Below are 16,192 nucleotides of genomic sequence, written 5' to 3' on the forward strand. Positions count from 1 at the left end.
AATCAGCTTATTTAATATTGAAAATCATTGTTGGATGGATTTTGTGAAGTACGTTTCTTTGATTGCGATTTTCTCTGTGGTTTTTCTTTAGATTTACATGAGCGCAGTCCAGTTAACCAACTCAATGCATCATCCACTAGAATGTCGCATCTTCTGCGCTTCCCGGAATTTTTCCTCAACTCTGATTTTTCTATAACTTCATCTTGAAAATACTTTAGAATAAAAGGCGTTTCAATATGAGATGGCATATCAAGAGTCTCATAATTTCTACACTTCCTTGTGCTATTCCTGGATACCGGTCTTAATTCAATTTTTCTTGAATGGACTCAGAACTAGTAGAAGTCGCATCTAGTTTATTTAATCAGTTGCTTTTTGTCTTTTCTTGATTTGATTTTTACTTTGACACATTTACAAACAATTTTACTTCCACTAGCTAATGATGAAAGCGATTCTTCATCTAAAAATACTGTATGAATTGTTTTAGAGCATACTACATCTCTTGAATTTTGCTCTGATTTTGATAGAGAATTTTCACTAAGCTTGGAAGATTTCCAATAGAATTTAACAATTCTCGATCCTTTATTACAAAATATTTTACTGGCTTTTGCTTGCTACCCTCCAATCCAATGCAGTCTGCAACATGAGGTTTGTGTCCCTTCACATCAGCAATGGATAATTTCCTTTTATCCTGAGTTGGAGATATTTTCTCCATAATGCATACAGTGTCTGTGTAGACACTACGTCTGAAGTCTTTATGTGTCAACTTCTCCATATTCATTTCTTTGTGCATAATAAAAGCATTGACCACACAACAATCTAGTAGGTGGTAACAAATTCTTGGCCACCACTTCCTACTTGAACGATTCAGGAAGATATCCTGAAATAGTTACGTATGAGTTTCGCTGACATCTGTTTGGCTGTCATCTCATCTGCGACTGGTCGTTCATGCATTTCAATCCACTCAGAAACGTGTTTTCGTAACCTGTGAAAAATAGATTACAGGATAACTGAGGGAATGCTACAGTTCACAACACTTTAGAGTAATTACTCTGATAGTAATGACTCTTATGTGTCTTCGACAATCTTATTTGAGGAATAGGAAGATCAAACTTTCTTCTTGTGTTATGGGAGTGCCCTATGCTGTTTAACTTGGGTAGATTACTTTTTACTTGAATCAAATTATTATAAATGTGTAAAGTTGGCACTGTCATTATTTGATATTTAACAAAACTTTCTCTGCAAGATTCTCTTTGTTGCAGGCTATCGATTATTCCAACCACTCTTTTCAGAAGAATAAGTATCTTTGTGGCAGTGCCACAATTGCCCCAAATTATAACGCCATATGTTATTAGGGAATGAAAAAGGCCAAAATAGGTTGTCAGAAGCACATCTGAGCTCACACAGTATTTGAGCTTTCTAATAAGATATACTTATAATTTACCTATATAGGTATATACGATATACCTAGATAATTTTTTACATAACATATTCACTTGTTCCTTCCATGTCAATTTACTGTCTAGGTACAGTCCAAGAAATTTCACAGCTTGTTTGTCAAATTCGTTATTTGAGGAAAAATAGATGTGTTCTGTCTTATCCTCATTGAAAACAAGATTATTTGCTTCCAGCCAGGTTTTAGACGCTTGAATGCATTCTAATAGCATTTTTCTCACATTTGTCATATTTTTATGAACGCACATTAATGTTGTATCATGTGCGTATAGTGTAGGAAGGCCTAATGGATTGCATTGAAAGTGATTCATAAAAATCAAAAATAGAAAAGGCCCGAGGATTGAACCTTGCGGTACTCCTGCTACTACATCTAAAACATTAGATTTTACATTATTCACTACTACAACCTGTTTTCTTCTTAAATATGACTCAATTACTTCAAGTTCCTTTCCAGAAATGCAATAAAACTGTAATTTAGTTCTTAGAACACCATTTGAGATACAATCAAATGCTTTACGCAGATCCAACAGGCCAACACCAGTAATCAAACTATCTTCTTAAGCTTCTAAAATCCTGTTTACAACAGTCTCAACAGCCATTATTGTACTATGAGCTGTTCTGTAAGCATATTGGTTACAGTATAAAAGATTACTACAATCAAAATATTCATACAATTGGGCAAGCATCACGGATTCAATGATTTTACCAATGATAGGAACAAGTGCAATTGGATGGTAGCTGTCTGGTTGTGTCTCATCACATTTTTTGTACACTGGACTGATTTTACATAACTTTAGAATATCTGGGAAAGTAGCTTCAGAAAGAACCAAATTGATTAAAAATGTGAGTGGTATAAGTATACTGTTGGATTATATTTTTTATAACTGCATTACTTAGCCCATAGGCATCACCAGCATGAGAAGAACTCAGGTTTTTAACAATATCTAAGACAGTACTAGGCTCCACCCTCTTCTATCTAAAGCCATGCTCTAGACCAGCTGGTAAGGTTAACTTAATCAATAACTCTACTGGATCCTTGGAGGGCATGTTTATAGTATTTACGTTTGTAAAATAATGGTTCAGAGTATTAGCTGGTCGATCATTCATTGATGTTTCATGTTTTATTTAATTATACAGGTTACAGTTGTTCTAATAACGAATATAGAAAGGTTCAATGACTTGGGGCAAGAACATATTAAGGGTTTTTTCAAGCATTTTCAAATGGCGTTTTTAGAGTCGGCAGGGAAGGAAGCACTCTGATTGGCTGATTGCCTGGAAGTGATTATCACTTGCCTGGTCTGACTTTTTTCTACCTCTGATATTATAATATTCCAAGCTGTTTTGCATTTATTTGTTGAATTATTAATACAGTTATCATTAGCTTCATTTTTGGAATCAGCAATAGTTAATTTTCTTATACTCTTTTTTCAATTATGCATATCTCAGATTATCATCAATATTATTGCTTAATTTCCATTTATTATATAATGTTAATAATACTACTCGCATATTTGCAATTCTCTGGTTAAACCAATTATTTTTGTGTTTATTTTGAGACCGTTTACTATAATTAACAAACCTCTCAATTAGACTCAATAGATCATATTGTGGCCAGATACTGCAATGCATCATGGTATCGTGTCCAATCCTCTTTCTATTATAGACCTTGCTGCATGAGGTGTGAAACCTGTGAATCATAAGAATGATTATTTACGGTATCGATTATAAGAATGATTATTTATCGATTAGTCAATATTTGCAAGAAGACGTTTCAAAAACATAAAATAATATGTAAAACAATATATGAAAAAAAAAGAAATGTACAAGAGAATGCAAGCAATTGAAAAATATCTAAATAATTAATAAACTTAGATTTTATTAAACGCAAGCATAAATTAAATTTGAGAAAACATTTTTGTCTAGATGGAATTTCAAAATGTAACATCAAACAATTATTAAAATTTTGTTGTTGATTTCGACACCAGAAATTCAACAAGTGAGGGAAATAGAGTTACAATATGACAGTGGAATAATACACGATCTATATATAGGCTTACAGTAGAAACTCGATAATACAAGCTGCCTAACTTCTATTTGTTCATGCTAATGGTAAAACCACCTTGAGCAGTAAGCTTGTAATCTGTAGAAGCAGCAACCACTTATGGAACATTGAAAGATTCATAGTGTCACCATGATTGGAAATAATAATATTTCCTTGTTTTATTTTGAACTCATTGTTACTTATTGGAATTACCACATAGTTTATTTGAAATAGACCATTCAAAACCGTGTGTGAAAATCCATGTAAAGTTCACACCAAAATCTGTAGCTCTGCAGAGTCTGTGGATGAATGGATGGAAAAATGATGTCGCCGGCTTAAGTGTGTGAAACGTGGTTGACTCACCAAAATATTCATTTGTCTCTCTTCTTTCAACTTCTCCTCCAAATCAAGGAACTCATTCAGGGTGTTGATTGGCAATATGTTATTCTTCCCTCTCTGTTCAATTGCTAGATTCGAGAAGCCTATGTTATCACTTTTAGAAGCCAATTTTTAAATAGCTTATATTGATTCTCTCATTTCTCTTGTTTCGAGGGGAAGGATTTCCCACTTCCGGTCCACATTCGCCAACACAGTGGATATTGTTCTTGGGATATCCTCCATTTTATCTGAAATGAAAGTTGAAAAATTACTCATTTTATAATTGATGAACAAAATTATAGTAAGTGCATATGGAAACTAAATACCCACTTTGTAGTAGCCTACACAGACACACTTGGTGAATTTAAGATGGATGAAAATACAATAAATAATATTTAATAAATGTAGCATCACATGGAGTTTTATCTCCACATATATTCAGGAAAAGATGTACAAAAAATATTCTACCAATATCAAATAATGCAGGAAGAAAGGTAGGTCTACTGCCACTAAATTTTTTAAATGAGAGGTTTAAAACTAATATTATTGAATGATAGCTCCCTTCAAAAAGCTGATAGTTTGGGATGATTTTCAAACTCCTCTGAATAACTAGTATTGCATAAATCAAACTTCATAAGTTCTGCGTCTCCACCGGCGCTCAGAGATACCGTACATGGAAAATCAAAGAATTGATGTGTTTTGCAGCCGACAAATAAACCAATAAGGACTAGATTTTTTTGTAATTGAGTCAAGTTGAAGGGTTGCATTACCGTTGATTGTAGTGCAGTTACGGCATCGTCCATCACTACTGCTTGGCATGGATGACTCCTCCATGTCCTTCTCCACCACCAAACAACGTGCAACTGGAGTTCCTCTAACATATTCATAACACATTAATGATCATATAAATTTAAACGAGGTATTTATTTTTCAATCAATTGCTCGAATATGAGAAATTTGTCAAATAAATTTACTATTTTACCCACCCAATGAAAATAGCATATTCTCAACGTACATTTCGTAAAAGGGATGCGCCAATGTCTTATTAATCCAATAATTATATAATAATAACTAGTGATCCCCTGAGTTGAATAACTCGCTCATGAACTGTTGTAGGCTATTGATCTCTGGAATCCGCAACTTGTAATTATACAGAGTAGGTGAGAATTATTATGGAAACAGCTAAATACAAGTCTTTATAACATACAACTTTATAACAAATAAAAGTCTCTAAATACATCTCTTTTACAAGTATGATGTAACAGTAGGTTCCATGCGGATCCTATTCCAATTTAAAAAACTACTTTCTGTCGCCTTAAAACTTTTGTCCGTCATATGGATCCAACTCAATTTCGAATTCAGCTTCATTTTGAATCCAACTTCATTTTTCAGATAGGAACGTGGTCATGTGATATATGATTTCAATACAGAATTTCACAATAAAATAAATGGCAAAACCCGCACATCGATATCTCAAACCGTTCCAAAGATCTCAATATTTAAAGATAATAATAAATGATACAAAAATAATAAATGAGTCCCTACATTGAATAATCAAGTGCTAGTCAACACTTGAGCTAATAGTAGCCCATACTCACAAATTTTACACTTTAAACAAAAAAAAATTGTCATAGCAAATTAGTCAAAGTCATAGCAACTGCTATCACAAGTAGTATTATTTCTATATTATTATTATATGCATGGCATTACTTTTCTATGTGAGCTAGTGAATGGTGCAGTAGAAGGCCCTTCCCTTTTATCATTGATTATTTCCATGTTCCGCGATTGACTGCTAGATCTTGCAATACATTTTCAATTGCCTTCTGCAGAACGGACTACAGTTATTATGAACCAATTAAAAGGATGCAGCGCCTATGTAGTTTTTAATTGTTACAACATTTATAGTATAACATATTATGATTTTTTCTCATTGGTATTTTTTTCTCTTAACTGTGTTTCTTTGGAGTGGAACGAAATTCTGTTTTATTGTACTCTCATATTCATAAATCATATTCTGTCTTATTTTTTTAATTAGATATTACTAATTTATTTTTAATTAGTTATTTTTACTCATTTTCTTAAAATTTCCTATTGGTTTATTTATTTTGTTTAATAATTTTCAATTTTTCATTAACTTTTTTCTCTTGATAATTATGAAGAACTTTGTGATGTTGAATCGGGAACAGTTTTGGGCTATAATGCCTGTTGTTCCCATACATGTATGTATTTTTTTGTAAATAAATAAAAAAAATAATTAATTACGCGATGTTACAGACAATAGACAGACTTTAATGGCAGCGAGTTAATATATAGAACTTCATTCATGTACAAATTTTCTAAATATACTGAAAGTGGTGATCCCATTGCCAAACCTTCTTGTTGTTTATAAATCTTTTTGTTAGATGATAATAAATAGTTTGGCAATGGGATCATCACTTTCAGGATATTTAGCAAATTTGTATATGAATGAACTCGACAGATCAAAAATAATTGATAATATTAACCCACTAGAACAGAATATAAGGAACTTATGAATTAAATTATGTTGTGTATTATTCATCTGAAATCATGTGTCGACTCATAAGGTCTATGTGATAAGTCCCAAATAGCTTCAGTTTTTTTAAATGAATTGAAAAATTACAGCTGACTAAATGATAAATCAAAACAATTTTTTCTTATGCACTTTAAATGTTATTTCCATATCATGAAAAAGGACGAAGGAGTGAGCCAATTTTGTTGTCCAACGAACTTGACCTGTAAAATGGTTCGAAGAATATGTGTTCAAAATTTGAAGCTGATTGATCAATTATCTCTAAAGTCATTGTAGAACATACAAACAGACGGACAACTACTTTGGCCTTCAGTAAGTCACAAGTGAGTACTCGCTAACGCTCATTCAAAAAAAAAAAAAAAAAAAAAAAAATATATATATATAATATATATATATATTATATATATATATAAAACACGTTCACGTTCATTAAAACTCAGTTTTTAAAAAGAAATTTTATTTGCAAAAAATACATGTTAACACATCAAGTGGCTGGAGTAGACTAACTAAAATGAGCGCGCTGAGAGCGACACTAAGCGGTACTGACAAAAATAGTAGTCAGCACATCAATTGTTTAAGTTTACATAATTCCTCCCTCCTTAAGTTTTTTCGTCCCGAAAAATAATTTGGGACACTCAAAAATTACAAAAATTAAAATGAAGTTACAAATTAAAGTTTACTAACTTAGATCTAATTTCTAGGTGGTACAATATAGCTTATGGTAGGGGTTGATGATATTGGTACTTGTGTATCAATTCGGTAATTTAGTACACTGGTTGGCTTCTTAAATTTGTAATAAACGATTATCAAAATTACAAGAAGTATAATGTACTTAAAACAAAAATTACAATGTGGCGTGTCTTAAGGACGAAAGAATCTTCAAAATTTATAAAATCAAAATCTCTAGGTTCAATATCATCAAGTTTACTACCATCTTTCAAATCGATAAGTTTAGTATGAATTTTATTTGGTACATGACTTAATTTTTGTGCATATGTGGTAACTGAAGTAAACGGTAATTTTACATCTGTCATTTTATCATTGATATCCAGATTGATAAGGAAAGATGAGGGAGTATTTATAGTACCATTATTGATATTAATTTGATCAAACTTATATCCTAAAATACAATTACAATTTTCGAAATAATTCATAAATGGTCTATCATTAATTATTTCTATTCTTACACAACTATCCAAATCCTTATTATTTACTACAGACAAAATACAGTTATCATGTATAATTTCTCCTGAAGTACAGAAAGAAATAGAAGAGAATTTTTGACAATTGGTCAGTTTCCAAAGCTTTTTGTTTTGAGACACAGATATCGAATTTTCTTTTAATTTCATGGTGTGAACATTTGATTCCATTTCAACAGGATAAGACAGAAGGTCATATTTTTCAAATAAATCGTTTAATTTCGGTAAATGGATAATGTAAGTTATAACAGATTTCGATAAAATACAAGTGCTATTACTAATTTCCCATAAAATACTGGAATCTCTACTAGCTAATGAATAATTCTTATAATTAATTAACCTACGAAAATCATCAAAGCTCAAAATTGATGGATGAAGTTTCCCTTCTTTGCAATACATCAACGAGTTAACAACATCATTTATTTCATCATCCAACAATTGTATAGTCAAAGTAATTAAGTCAACAGCTTGCATATTTTCGACAATATTGGCAGTTTCGTTAGTAATATTTTCTAATGCTTTATTATTTGAATTAATATGCTCAACATCGAAATTAAATTTCTTAATCAACTCATGGTTCATTTCAAAATTATGTTCTTCATTTTCAACAAGATGTAATTCATTATTTTCTATTTTATCAATAACTTTATCGAGGTGTTCTTTGTCGTCAGCAGTCATAAGTCCTGTCAACCATGATATGGCGTTTCCTAATCCGTTCATTAGTCCACGTTTTACCTTTTTATTCTTATTTTCAGAAATCATTTCCAATTTAAAATATTGGTTGAGTGAAATTTTTTTCAAAGATTCAATAATGTCAGAGGATATGTAAGCGACTTGCAGATTATTAATATGAGTCTGTAATTTCAAAGATTGTATTTTAAGGTCAGTCACGTTAGTAAAATGGATAACTTTGTATGTGTCGTTAATGAGCATAGATTGTCCTATTTTAATCGGAATTATTCCTGCTGTCTTTGTCAAGTCTGTCAGTCTGTACGTCAACGTTGCTGGGATCAGGAACAACAGAAGGATGGTCATTGCCTTCATCTGCAACAATTAGATTATCTTTTACTTTTTTACGAGGCCTTTTCATTCTGTTAGGGTGGATTTTGATTAAATTTCTTTTCAGTTTAAACCTATCACCTTCCTTAGTAGCTGTGCTATACCTTGGAACATTTTTGTGAAATTTCGGGTTTTTGATGAATATCCTATCTGGTATTTCAGGTGGTTCCTCTCTATTTTTGTTACATTTTTCTGTTCGTTTTTCTTTTTCCTCGATTATTTTCTTGTAAACGGCATCATTCAACGCTTGTATTTCTTTGAAGTATTGATTAGCAAGTTCTTCAGTGATTACTGCGGGATTATCCTGATCTTGATTATTTGGTAAATAATTCTGAATTCCGAAAGTTAGTTCATTTGGGCTTAAGTTGAATTGATCTTTTATCGAATTGTTATAGGTTCGCAAAGCTAATCGAAGTTTTTGTTCAACACTATATTTTGGGAATTTAATTTCGAGTCCTTGTAGAATTTCAATAATTGTGGAGTGTGTTCTTTCTATTAGTCCTTGAGATTGGGGATGATAAGGTGTGGTGAAGTAAGTTTCAATACCATTTATTTCAGTGAATTGTTTGTATAGTGCATTGTTGAATTCTAATCCGTTATCGGATTGAATGCATTTTGGAATTGGGAAAACTGAAAGATAGTTGTTTAGATTTTTTATTATTTCGATACTGTTAGCTGATTTCAATGTGTAGGCGGAAAGTCTTTTAGAAAACGAATCGACAATTGTGAGGATTTTAATATTATTATACGTGAAGTGTCAATCTGAAGTTTTTCGAAAGGTTTAGTAGGTGTGGGAGTTACTTTGAATTTAGTTTTAATTGGGTTTCTTTCATACTTGGTTTTCAAACAGATTTCACATTTATTTACAAATTCGGTTACGTCTTTGTGCATTGCGGGCCAATAGTAGTTTTTACGTATTTGTTTATAATTCTCGTTAATTCCTCTGTGGAAGTTTTTGTCTTCATGACATCGAGCTATTATCATTGTTTGTTCATCTACATCAGTTATGTCGGCGTTTATTCTTTTGTAGATTCGGAATTTTATGTTGGGAACTATTTTGACAATTTCATTAGTCATTGAACTTAGAATTTCTGTTTTTAGAGCTTCAAACAATGGACTTTTATTTGAAAATACTATACCGTACACAGTATCAGGTTTCAAATACTCTCGTATTTCTTCTACGTTGTTTCCAATGTCACGTGCGTCTCTGTATTTGAAAATTATTCTGTTTTTATTAAGATCTTTTTGAATTGGGGTTTTCCTTTACCTCGTGAAATAACTATTTGGTTTGCTTCAGTGTTTATGATACTATTTTCGTCCATTATACCTATTCTATCATCTGAACTTTCTTGAGAATGTTGTGTCATTAGTGAGTCATTGTCATTATCATTATTAGTATTATTTACAAGGTTTTCGTTGCCAGTTTCCACATCATTTTCATTAATATTATCAATATTTGCATTAACTATCGAATTGTTACATATTTGTTCGTCAAGATCATTCAATACACTTTCACTCACCGACGGAGGAGCATCATTGTTATGGAATCTTAGCAGATCATTGATATCAATGTCATCGTACTCATCATTGTTATTGACATTGTCGTTGGCATTGTTCGCATTATTTTCCGCGGGAAAGCCTGGGAATAATTCTGAATCGTCAAAACCTGTAAATTCATCACTACTTTCCATCATATTTACATTGAAAGGCCGTGAGAGACAATCGGCAACACAATTTGAGCGACCTTTTATGAATTCTACGGTGTAATCATACTCTTCCATTAACAATTTCCATCTCATTAATTTAGCATTTGGTTCTTTTAGAGAATGAAGCCATTGGAGAGGCTTGTGATCTGTTCTTAGGGTGAATTTTCTTCCATACAAATATGGCCTGAAATGTTTCACTGCCCAAGTTATTGCCAACATTTCTTTTTCAATAGTAGAAAGATTTTGTTCAGCGGGATTGAGTGTTGTAGAAGCGAATGAAATTGGGAGATCTTTATTGTCAGTCATTTGACTAAGGACCGCTCCTAAGCTTACATTGGATGCGTCTGTTGTCAAAATATATGGATCATTCAATTTAGGTAACTGCAATATTGGTGCGTTAGTAATTGCTTCTTTCAGAAAATTGACTGCTTCAATGAATTTAGGATCTTTTGGGTTTATAGTGGATGTTTTTCTCAATGCGTTAGTTAAAGGTTGAGCTATTTTAGCGAATCCTTTTATCATTTTTCTGTAGTATCCTGCCAAACCTAAAAATTGTTTTATTTGTTTAGTAGTTTGTGGAACGGGAAAATCTTTTATTGCTTTTACTTTTTCAGGATTAGGCTGAATGCCTTTTTCCGAAACTATGTGACCTAGAAATAGAAGTTCTTTCTTAAAGAATTCGGTCTTGTCCAATTGTATTTTTAGTTGATGAGTTTTCAATCGTTTGAATACAACGTTCAGGTGTTTCATGTGTTCTTGTAAGCTATCACTAAAAATAATAATATCATCAAGATATACAAGAACATTTGGTAAATCACAAAATATCAAGTTCATTGTCCTTTGAAATTGAGGTGGACCATTTTTCAACCCAAATGGCATTCTGAGAAACTCATAATGACCATTTTCAGTACTAAAAGCTGTTTTTGGTATTGATTCGGGTTCCATTTCAATTTGATGGAATCCTGAAACAAGGTCAATAGCCGAAAAGTACGTTGCTCGACCGATTTTTGAGAACAAGTCTTCAATATTCGGGAGAGGAAATCTATCATCTTTAGTTTTGTTGTTCAATTTCCGATAATCTACTACAAGACGAACTTTGCGTTTTCCTGAAGCATCAGGTTTCTTCGGCACAACCCATAAGGGAGAGTTGTACGGAGAATTAGACGGTCTTATTATCTTTTGTTCGAGTAACTTGTTTATTTCATTACTAATATCCTGCCTAAATGAGATAGGATAGCGGTAGTTTTTTGAATAAACAGGTTCTTCGTCTGTAGTCACTATTTTATGCTTGAGCAAGTTAGTAGCAGTTAATATATCACCTTCGAATTTTATTATTTCGGGATATTTCATAAGAGTACTAATAATGCATTCTTTCTCTTCTGAGTTCATATGCTCAGTTCTCAATAAAGAAGTGATTTCGTCAATGGAGAGGGGATTATCGATCATCTCACCCATGTACAATTCACATTCTTCTACAGAAACTGTTTCGATACTCAACGTTTTGTCACAATCAGAAAAATATTCAATCTCAATAAAACCATTCCTATCAATATCAGTTACAATATTATACAACTGCAATTCCTTAATACTAACAACACATAGCTTATCTGATGGAGTGCAAACATTAGTTTTAATTTTCAATTCATTCCAACCTTGTTGATTTCAATATGATTCATTCCTAACAGTGGTATCGTGCAATCTTTCGTTATGAGACAATTGGTCTCCAAATCAATTTTTGCTTTCAACCCTTGCAATGTTTGCTTTCCAATAAGAACATCATAATTATCGCTAAAATCATACACATAAAATTTTTCATCTTTATCAACACCAAGCATATTCTTAACATTAATATTTACACAACCTTTTCCATTAGATTCACCAGCGGGTGTACGAATTTTATAATCACAATCAATTATTTTTGTCTGAGGAGAAACCATTTGAGGTTTAATGAAATTATATTTACTACCTGTATCGATCAAAATTCGTGAATCATTGTAATGAATATGAGGCAAATCAAGAGAGATCGTATTCAAATCTAATACTACGTTTTTGGATTGTTGTTCGAGCCTACTTCTAAAAAATGATTCATTTTCTCGCAAAGGTCACTTACAGCATTTTCCATAGAACTCATTCTAGCATTCATGCTTTCAAATTCGGAAAACTCATTTTCAGAAGATTCAATATTGTGAACTGGAAACTTTTGAAAGTTGGAAACTGTTCTCATGCTCACATCGTTTGATTTTTGATTCAAATTTTGGTTGTTATTATTGAAGTTTGCGTTTGGATTACGATTGAAGTTGTGATTTTGGAAACTTTGTCCATTACGAAATCTACTCTGAAAGGATTGTCCTCTGTTGAAATTATTTTGAGGCTGAGAGAAATTTCTCTGATTGAAATGATTTTGAGGTTGAGAAAAATTTCTCTGATTGAAATTGAAATTACGATTTTGAGATTGAGAAAAGTTTCTTTGATTTGAATTGTTTTGGTTTTGAAACTGATGGAAATTTTTCGGATGCGAATTTTGATTGGAATTTGACGAGTTTTGCTTTCCTTCAGATTTACTGAAAGTTTGATTCATTTGTGTTACATCAGTAGTAAATCCTAAATGTTTCAAATAAGCACTACTCTTATTGATAATAGCCTGTCTTGCATCACTGAGGTCTTTGATTCCTAGCGTTTGTAGGTGAGCTCCAAGCTGGTGGTTGATTCCTTCGACTAAAATCATTACAATTTGTTTATCCAACTGAGATGAGATAGTTTCAAGAATTGGACCAGTTAGTCCATCGAGTTTGTGTCTTGAGATAATCACGGTTCTTTTTTGTTGCAGTCTATTTATGAATTGAATAGGGTGTTCTTTTTGGTGTGATTTCATAGCAAGCAGTTCCATAGTTAATTGTTCTACTGTCCTATTATCGGCAAAGTTGTTTTTCAAAACATCAATCAAATTTGAGAGGTCATCTACTGTACTGTTGAGGATTACATCCTTAGCAGGTCCATGTAATTTGTTTTTACAATAGTGAAGGAGAATCCAATGATTGTCTGCTGCTTCCGCAATACGATTATTACAATAGTCATTTTTCAATTTTTCGACAACTTCGAGAAAGCTAAGTAGTTCTATTGGGTTTCCTGTATATTCAGGTATTATATGTAGGTGATGTTTCGCAATTGGTCTTGAAATAAGGGGGTTATTCATTGTGCTTTCACTGTTATCTTCACTATTACTGTCACTGATTGTAGATGTAGAAGACGTGTTACCTTGAACTGTGGAGTTGGATACAGCTGCAGCCAGAGCCAGGTACGATCTTAACCTTGGCCGGTAATCGATAAGAAGTTTATGGTCTGGTCTGCTATCCTTCTTGCCTTTCTTCCCCAGGATGGTGGTTGTTGGTTGTTGGTGTTGATGAGTCACTCTTCCACTTGACGGTCTCGATGATGGTTCATATCAGTTGCGACCCCGACTTTCGAATTTTCCGCGATCACTTGTGATTGATAATTGATCAATATCAACTGGCGGTTAAATGAACAGCACAATTTTCACGAAAAACTCTTCAGGGTCCCTGTTCGGGCGCCAAACACGTTCACGTTCATTAAAACTCAGTTTTTAAAAAGAAATTTTATTTGCAAAAAATACATGTTAACACATCAAGTGGCTGGAGTAGACTAACTAAAATGAGCGCGCTGAGAGCGACACTAAGCGGTACTGACAAAAATAGTAGTCAGCACATCAATTGTTTAAGTTTACATAATTTATATATATATATATATATATATATATATATATATATATTTAAGCTATTTGATGCAGAAGGCAGTGGTGCTCAATACTGTATTAATGATTCACATTTTTCAGGAATGTATTCCTGAATACAGGAACAAGAATAACATCAAAATATTGCCATAGGCTGATTTTTATGAGAAAAACTCACATTAAAAAGTGATGATAAATAATAATAAAATAGAACTTATTGTATAAAGATTGCCAGTTTAAAATAAACCCACTTTCAAAATGTTTGGATCTTTTTGTTGGATTGGATATTGGTGAGCAGTTCTCATTAATTTTCTAATTGTGTGCAGTGGCGTATCCAGAAAAAAATTTCGGGGGGAATCATGGCATCGACAAACTTTGAGGAGTCACCGGGGGGTGTGGGGGTATGGAATATTTTGGGGAAACACCTCCAATTTGGTACGATTTCACGCAATTTCTAGTTGAAAAATTAGCATTCTAATTAAGTTTTCGTTTTCAGTAGCCTAGTTATTATTTGAAATAATGAAAAAAGCATAATATAGGTAGTAACTATTACATTAAATAGTTTCAAAGAAGAATGATACAGTAGTAGCCCTGTGAGAAGGCTAGTAGAATAGATAGTAGAAAGCAGCATGATTGACTTACGGTAATTCAAAGTGCGATGTGTGATTTTCTGGGTTTTCTAGCCATGATGTCCAACACTGCCTCTGGTTCCACTTCTACATTACGATGTATGGACAGATGAGCCTAACCACTGAGACGACTTTGTGATGTAGTACTGCGCAAGTATGATTTCAGGCGTCGAAGTGTTGAAAATGATCTCTCAGCAGTTGCAGTAGTAATTGGAAGTGTGGCAGCTATTTTTAATATTTTGGAAATTGTAGGAAACATACATATATCACACTTGTTTAGAGATAACACAAAATCTCGTGGCATATCATCCGTTGCAAAGTTGATCCAACTCCTTCTCCACATTCTCATTTCACCGTCAAGTTGAAGAGGATCACATAAATCACTAGGCCATTGTTCTGACAGAGCTTCACAGCATAATTTTATTTTTTGTTCGTCGAGTTGAACACATTTATGGGGAAGTAAATCCCCACACTTTTTCGTGCAACAAGAACCTATCCTTCATCTCCTGAAGAATAAAATCCAGAAAAGGAATAAACAATGTCAGTTTATAATATTGTTTTGGGTCAGTTGTTTGAATGTTCGGACGCTGTGTTTGCCTCCCAGCTACTCTAGGCATTGATATTTCCATCACAATTTCTTTTGCGATGCCTTCTGCTTTTTTGAACAGCTCATCAAACGCTAATTCAGATTTATCCCTAAAATTTTGAATCTCCATTGTGAAAGCTTCAACATATCTGAGTGCAGCAGCCAAATGCAATGTTAGTGCTTGCAGGAATTTGCAGAGTCCAAATGCAAGATAAAAAACTTTGCTTACTGTTACAACTGCAATAAAAATTGGCTGTTGTTGAGAGCATTATACAATATGAATGCCTTTGAAGAAGCATCAGCATCGTGGGAGTTTTGAATATCTGATAGCGCTATTAGAATATGGGAATAAAAAGTTCTTTGGAACTAACTAAAGCACTCAAATGTTCCACCCATCGTGTATCGCAGAATTTGAGTAATCTGTTTCTTCTTGCACTAGGATTTTCAGCAATTTTTCAGGATTTTCTTCATGACCTGAAGAAATTTATCACATCTTTTATAGTAACTAGCACGTTTCTTATAGCTGATGCAGTGCATGAATGTGACAGAACAAGGTTCAAAGCATGATTAGAGCAATGCACATACAATGCTTCAGGATGAGATTCCTTTATTATTGCAGCACAACCTTTGTATTGTTCACTCATTGCCGATGCCCCATCATAACCCTGTCCCTTCAAAAATGACAGCAATGCTACACTAATGCTATTTTTTCCGCTAATGCTACACTGCGAGTATCATGTACAGGCACAAATTTCAAAAAATCCACTCAGTTAATGTTGACATTTGATGCCAATTTTTGTGACTCAACACATTATTGATGGCTGACCAAGCAATTTGGTCTGA

Source organism: Nilaparvata lugens, chromosome X, assembly GCF_014356525.2.
Source record: "Nilaparvata lugens isolate BPH chromosome X, ASM1435652v1, whole genome shotgun sequence".
NCBI classification, from domain to species: domain Eukaryota; kingdom Metazoa; phylum Arthropoda; class Insecta; order Hemiptera; family Delphacidae; genus Nilaparvata; species Nilaparvata lugens.